This window comes from Sinocyclocheilus rhinocerous, unplaced genomic scaffold (genome assembly GCF_001515625.1).
Source record: "Sinocyclocheilus rhinocerous isolate Xijiao unplaced genomic scaffold, SAMN03320098_v1.1 scaffold2322, whole genome shotgun sequence".
NCBI classification, from domain to species: Eukaryota; Metazoa; Chordata; class Actinopteri; order Cypriniformes; family Cyprinidae; genus Sinocyclocheilus; species Sinocyclocheilus rhinocerous.
Window position 1 is genome coordinate 313,486 of NW_015663225.1, and position 7,697 is coordinate 321,182.

Here is a 7,697-nt window from a genome sequence, read left to right on the forward strand (position 1 = left end):
TTTTTCTAAATTAACTTAATAAAAAAACTAAACTAAATATAATCACTTTGACATTACATACAAAACTGAACTATTTTAATAGCTGAAACAGTAGTATAAGCTGTTTTGGGAGAAGGGGAAAAAAGACGCGCTTGGGTCGGGCTCGGGCCGGTAATTCTGATAAGCTGTCGGAAACGGGCCGGGCTAGGGCCTGAGCGTCTCGGGCCAGGGCCAGGCTAGGGCCTAAATTTGAGGCCCGTGCAGGGCTCTAATTTTAAGTACACTCTCAATGTTCCTATACAACACCCCAATAATTTTAATAAAACTCGGACTGAAACCAAACTCTCTTAGCGTCTGCCAGAGGTAGTTATGCTCAACCCGGTCAAAAGCTTTTTCTTGGTCCAAGGAAATGAGACCAACGTTTAAACCCAATGATCTAGAGATATCTATAATGTCTCTAATTAAATAAATATTATCAAAAATAGATCTATTAGGTACACAGTATGTCTGGTCCACATGGATGACCCAACCAATCGCCTCTTTTAATCTAACTGCCAAGGCTTTGGATAAAATCTTAAAATCAGAGCATAGGAGTGACACAGGTCACCTGTTTTTTATGTTTCTGAGGTCACCTTTCTTCGGTAAAAGGGTGATTACTGCTCTTCTGCAGCTCATAGGCAGCAACCCTCTGGTCAAGCTGTCATTGAGCATCTCTAGCAGATCATCCCCTAAACACAGCCCAGAGTGACTTATAAAACTCAACAGGGATACCATCAATCCCCGGAGCTTTCCCACACTCCATACTCTTTAGGGCATCATACAATTCACCTTTCGTAAAAGGGTTTTCCAGTTCAGCATTTGCTCCTTCTGGAACTTTAGGTAGACCCTCATAAAAGCAACTGGGTATCTCTTCCACCTCCGTGTATTCACTCCTGTACAGCTCTGAATAAAATGCCACTGCTCTTTTCCTAATTTCCTTAGGCTCTGTAATTTCTGTGCCAGATTCTGATAACAAAGAATGCATAATTCTATTTAGGCCATTCTTTTTTTCAAGTCCAAAGAAAAACTTGGTTGGACCATCCATTTGTACTGCACTTTGAAACCTTGATCGTACCAGAGCACCCTGTGCCCTAATACCTAACAAATCATCTAAAACTTTATTTTTATTTTTGAGAACCTTAATACGTTCTCAGTCTCCTACAGATTCCAAAGAATTTTGTATTTCTAATATTCCTCTCTCTAGATCTTCCAACATTTGGGAAATGTTTCTAGAAGCATTGAGAGTATACATACGGTACAGTTGCTGTATCTGTGTTTTTCCATTATCCCACCATTGTTGTAGAGAATCAAAAGATGACTTCCTATTCTTAAATTTTTTCCAAAAAAAATTAAACACCTCACAAAAACAAAGATCTTGCAATAGACCAGTATTAAAATGCCAATAAGTACTTCTTGGCTTAACATTATTGATAAAAACATTACAGCTGACCAAACAATGATCTGAAAAGCCTACAGGTGAAATTGCACAAAACTTGATAGTATTAAAATGATGTTTAAAACAATACCACCTGTCTAGTCTAGCCATTGTTACATGATATTCTCTCACTTATGTCCATGTATACTGCCTCTGTGTTCTATTCAACACTCTCCAAATATCATACAGATCATGTTCTTTTGTAATTTGTCGCAAAACACGTTGTGATTCCATATGAGGTTCTTTATGATTCCTATCAACGCTATCGTTTTCTGTACAATTAAAATCACCCCCAATAAATAGATACTCTTCAGGTTTGCAATTTTCTACTACATCTTTAGCTTTATTTAAAAACAAAACAATTTCACCTCCCAGAACCGGTGCATACATATTTATAAATACAAAAGTAAAATTTTCAAATTCAGCTCGTAATTTCAACAACTGTCCCTCAAATACATTTTCCACTTCAAAAGAAACTGGAATTATATTTTTCCTTAATAAAATGGCTACACCTCCACTGATATTAGTTTTATGACTCATAATCACCTCTCCTTCCCACTCCATTTTCCATGCACTTTCATTCTGCACATCAGTATGAGTCTCCTGAACAAACATGACACCAATATTTTTTTGCTTTATCAATTCAAACAGCATTGCTCTTTTTCTATGATCCCTTGCACCATTTATGTTCAAACTGCCCAGCCTTAAATTACTCATGAATAAATGAATAAAAAAAGAGACTGAGCAAAACAAAAACAAAAAATTAACAAAGGAAAAAGAAAGATTATAGCATTGCTTTTTCATCATTCAAAATAGTTGATCTCAACTTCTGAACAATTTTCTTCAGCCTGTATATTTCTTGTTCTGTGAGACCCTCCATCCCTTTTTCTTTCATTGACACTCTTGCTGACTCTATAAACAATTCCAAATAAGGAAAGAAATCCTCTACTTGAACTCCCTTCATTCCTTTTGTACTTTGCAGAAAAGCTTTAATCTTTTCAAGGGTATAGGCATTCCTTTCAGATCTCCTAAGTGAAACTGAATCAACTGAGCTCACCGATTCACACTCACTCTCCGTTAATGACTCATCAGAATTACTATGATCAGATACAACTCCACGATCCATCTTCTCTTTCATCTGTTTTTCCTGAACCTGTTCTTTCCTTGCTTTTTCCCCCTTCTCTTCCCAGTAGTTTTTCTTTTCAGTGTTGGTGTTTTAAAAAGACTGTCATCATCCGTCATATCAATGTCTCTAGAGTCTAGACGTTTCTACGTCCACAAGATTACCAACAACATCATTTTCTATTTCAGTTGTGTCCTGTACTAGTTTTTCCTCATTACCCTTGTTGTTAGCCAGTAGGCTATCCTTGGTACCTGCAGTTTGGAACATCTGGGTTGGACTCTCACTTATGAGAGGACAGGTAGTTGAGCTTGCCTGAGTTGTGTTGAGAGAGCTTTCGCTGTTGGGCATGTGGGCCTGTTGCTCCATCCAATGTTGTCTGGCTGCTCGTGGGCTGTTGATTGGTTTACGGGATGCTCCTCCTATGGAGGGGTCTGATGCTGTGTTGCTTTGGGCAAGGATTTAGAGGTTTGCCCTTCCCAATACTCCTCGGTTGAGTTTTGTTCAAGGAGTTCTTTTGCTAGTCTCAGCAGCTCCTGTAACTCAGAAGTAGGCGTGTCCAGTTGTCCTCGTGCAGCCTCCGTTTGGCACCTGCGTGAAGGGTGTGGATGAGGATGTTGTGGTGGACTGCTGTTTAGCATCCTGTGGTGTTCGCAGGGTGAGAATGCCCTTTTCCATGGCTTCTCCCAGTGGTTGGTCTGGAACCTGGGTCTGTTGCCATGATAACGGTTCTGTCATGGGGAGTATGGGGAGTTTAATGCCGGCCCCAAATGGATGTGTCCTGGATGTTGAGCCAGGAAGCGTCGCACCTCTGGGCTAGAGGTGATCCAGAGCAGATAGAGTCTATCTTGGTGGTTCACACTGGTCCAAGACTGCAGGTGAAAGTCAATGTCTCGCAGGTAGGTGTGGACGTCTTGGTCTCCTGCAAGATCTGGTGTGAAGGTTGGGATGTTTCTCTATGTGCTGTTTAAGGGCTTGCTTGAATGAATCCTTTTCCTTCTGCAGCTACAGAAGAGTTCAGGAAATTGACTTGTGACTCTATGTGCTGTTTAAGGGCTTGCTTGAATGAATCCTTTTCCTTCTGCAGCTACAGAAGAGTTCAGGAAATTGACTTGTGAAGTGCCAAGCAGAAGGCTTTGGCTCCCCCCTTTGTATCTGTGTACAGGTGTGAGGGGGTGTACACAGATACAAAGAGGGGAGCCCCCTCACAGGACTGTTTCAGTGCTTTCTGAACCATGTCAAGATCCTCTATAATGTTGCAGAATTGCTGAGTCAGGGTTGGGACTTCATCTCTGGCTGCATGCAGATGGCCTACTAAGGCCTCAGCTATAGTGTCTCTCTCATTAAGTTCCACATACGCTGTTTTTAATAGTGACATTGTGTGAAACCGTTCTCTTTCCAAGTCCTGTCTGATGGCTTTTTCTAGCTGTGCTCTGTGTCCAGCCTCCTGAAGACTGATGATTTCCTTCTGTTGTGCCATTCTGTCAGGGTCCTTGTGTCTGTCCAGTGCCTTCTCTCGCTGAGCGGGTGTCAGTTCCTTTTGTAACTCGGTGACTTGTAGCTTGAGTTCATTTACCTCCTGTCTGAGGCCCTCGAGGGTGTGGGCCAAGGAGATGATAATGCAGGTCAGCTGCTGGCGATTCTGGCTTGGTGTCAGGTGTCCACTTGTGTCACAGTCTCGCTGTTCCTTTCTCTGCTGTTGCAGGTTGTTGACTGCTTTGGGCTGAAGGATGTCCATCACAGTGCTCTGCTGGGTCACTAAGTGGACCTGTTGGGTGGCAGAGCTGAATGTCTGAGACATGCTGGCTCACTTGTGGGAACTTGAGAGAGAGGCAGAAGGCAAATTCAAGTACGGACAGGGGTGGTAAGCTATCTGTATGGGGAATGGCTGTATAGGTCGTGTAAGGTGTGAATAGCTAGTGAGGGTCAGCTAGTGAGGTAAGGTGCTAAATTTTTGTGCTGGTGAACACAAATAGAGGGTTTGAGTAACTTTGTTGATGGGGCTGTAAGCAGGGGTCAGCTAATGACCGGGCTTTATGTGGGGTCACGCTATTACTCAAAGCACTGATGGTTCACAAGTTGGGTATCAAATAAAACAAAACTGAAATAAAATCAGAATGAGAGAGGGAGAAGGAGGGGCTTTCCTTATTTAACTTAAGCTAGGAGATATGCCTAAGCAGTTGTCACTTGTTGAATGGAATGCTGCAGCAGGATCCTAAAACCTAGGGAGACTGCAGCTAAGCTAACAGGGACACATCAAACACCTGAGGGTAAATAAACAGAAACCATAGGAAGTGTTTCTAGTCTTCTCGGGGGCCTACAGCATGGTGAATGGTAACTGTACCTCATGTAATAGGCCTGGGGCTGAGGAGTAAGGAGGGTTATAGAAGAGATGGCAATTAGGGCTACTAATAACCTGTACGGCTCATTAAGGAAACAACAGTTGCTAGAACTGCTATAATCCTATACCGAGAGGGAAGATGGTGATGGTCAAATGAAATAAAATAAGGTAAAATTAAAATGAAAATTTCCTAATAGCTTTAGGAAACTAAAAGGAAAAGTACATAAACAAATTGATTTAATTTCAGATTTAATTAAAATCAACTTAGCTGAATTGGTACATTTAAGCTAAACAAAGGTAAATAAATGAAATAAAATCATTATAGCATTGAAAAATAATTAATATTACAATCAACCAGTCTGTTCATCCAGCGAACATTCAGTGTAGTTTTGTATCAACTACAAGTAGTTTTGGCCACAGAAAATATTTTCTTACAGTATTATTGCATAAGAGCATGTAACAAGATCGGATCGTAAAAGGGACATTGATTTACAAGCAGTAACATAATCAGAAACTCATGTTATTTTTGCACACAAGTTTTATTAACTAAACACTAACACAAACTAGCCTAACAAACGAACAAGCATACAATCACTCATACATGGGGAAGGGCAAATAAGACTGAATGAATAAAACCGTTAGAGAAACAGGGAATGAAGCAATGAAAAGGAGTCAGTTAACCACCTGAGTCAAACCATCAGCACCGTTTTACAACGGGGTCTACAGCTTATACTAAACCTTTCATTTTGTGTAGTTAAATGTACGATACTTGCATTGACTTGGCTGTTGAATTAGCGTCCAGATGCAGTCTCGGATGAAAGTCTTGATGGTTTGAAGGTTCGGTGGTGTTGCAATCGCGATCACGTTCTTCCGGGTTTGAAGGTTGATGAACTCCAAAGATGTTATTCTGACTACGTGGTGGTCGGGAGAGTTTTCTTCCAGATGGACTCTTTGTCTTCGAGCATGGTATTTTGCATATGTAACTGGATTGAGTGCTGATGCAAAAACTATTAAAGATTCTTAGAACACTAACATGTTGCATGGGTATCAACATATATTATATACTCTCATTTAGATCATCAAAATACAAACTCATAGATACCAAACATGGTATAGGTGAGGTTATATTAACTAGTGATCTATCATAACACATCCATAAAACAGTATACAATACAAAATACAATGTACAAGAACAGTAATAATACACACAATGACCTGAGGATGTGTTCATTCACAGAAAGGTTTTTCTATGAATTAATTAGAGAAGAGTCCATTTTTATGGGCATTATGTGTCTTTCCTATGGGAAATGGAGTAAGAGTTGCTCTGCCCGCATTCCTTTGAGCAATAAAACCAGTGTTATCAGATGATTTGTCTTTGGGTGCTATGGAACCAGAGGCCTGTTCCTCCTTTTGAGGTGTTTGTTGCATTTCGGGGAAAGGGTCCATGGACCCTCATAGTTGGCTTGTTGGTGTGGTGAGGGGTGTTAGGGATTATTTGTTGAATATAACAAATAAATGTCTGTCTGATTGGTCCAAACGCTACACATACACCATCGGATTTCCACAGTAGAGCAATGCAAAGTACAACTGTGGCCTGTCACACAAAGCTAGTTGAAGACAGAATATAAAGTTGACATAACTAAACAATTCCAACCTAATTTGGATCAGGTTTAACAGGAACACAATGCTTGCAATAAACATTCTCTCTACTTGGGGATTGATTCAGAGTTTATGTTTAACTATGAAGTGATGCACCTGAGTCTGCAGCAAATCAACTCTTCTGATGATTAAGAAATTGACATAGAACTAGAAACTAGGGCAGGAAACTGGCTTCGTAATGTGCTACCACTAGGAGAGTGATAAACGCAAACAATACTCGGCGACTAGAGCAGGATCAGAGTGAGTGTTATATAGTGTGAGTTATTGGATGCAGGTGAGTGCGCAATCAGTGCAGTGGAGCATGGGAGATGTAGTCCATAGTGATGTGTGACAGTCTATGTGGAGTGATTGTCAATATGGTGAGAGAGCGACCTCTTGTGTTCACTGGATGAAAGTCCATGGACTGGATTCGTGACATAGCGCCCCCCAAAAACTGATTCATAGGTTGATCTAGGACAGACTGACGGTTCATGATCAGACTGATTGACAGAAACTGACAAGACAGAGAGTTCAAAATCAGCATCTAGATGGACAGACAGATCACAATCCGCCTCCATGTCTGATATAGAACAGGACGAGAGTTCAGAGATGGCCTCCTCGGCCGGTTCAGAGCAGGATAAAAGTTCATAAATGGCCTCCGTAGCCTTGACAGGACAGGCAGAGAGTTCACAGATGGCCTCCATAGCCGTGACAGGACAGGCAGAGAGTTCACAAACGGCCTCCATAGCCATGACAGGATGGGCAGAGAGTTCACAAACGGCCTCCATAGCCTTGACAAGACAGGCACAGGAGTTCACAGACGGCCTCCTTGGCCGGAACAGAACAGGACGAGAGTGGATACTACTGACACCTCTGGAGGTTCTGCAGCGGATGTCGCCACCTCTGGAGGTTCTACAGCAATATCAGCAGGAAACAGGGAGAGTTCATTAACATTCACCTTAACAGGACAGGTATGGAGTTCAGCAACGGTCACTTTGACCATGACAGGACAGACGGAGAACTCATAAACGGCCTCCTTGGCCATGGCTGGGCAGGCAGAGAGTTCATAAATGGATACCACTGACACCTCTGGAGGTTCTGCAGCGGATGCCGCCACCTCTGGAGGTTCTACAGCAATACCAGCA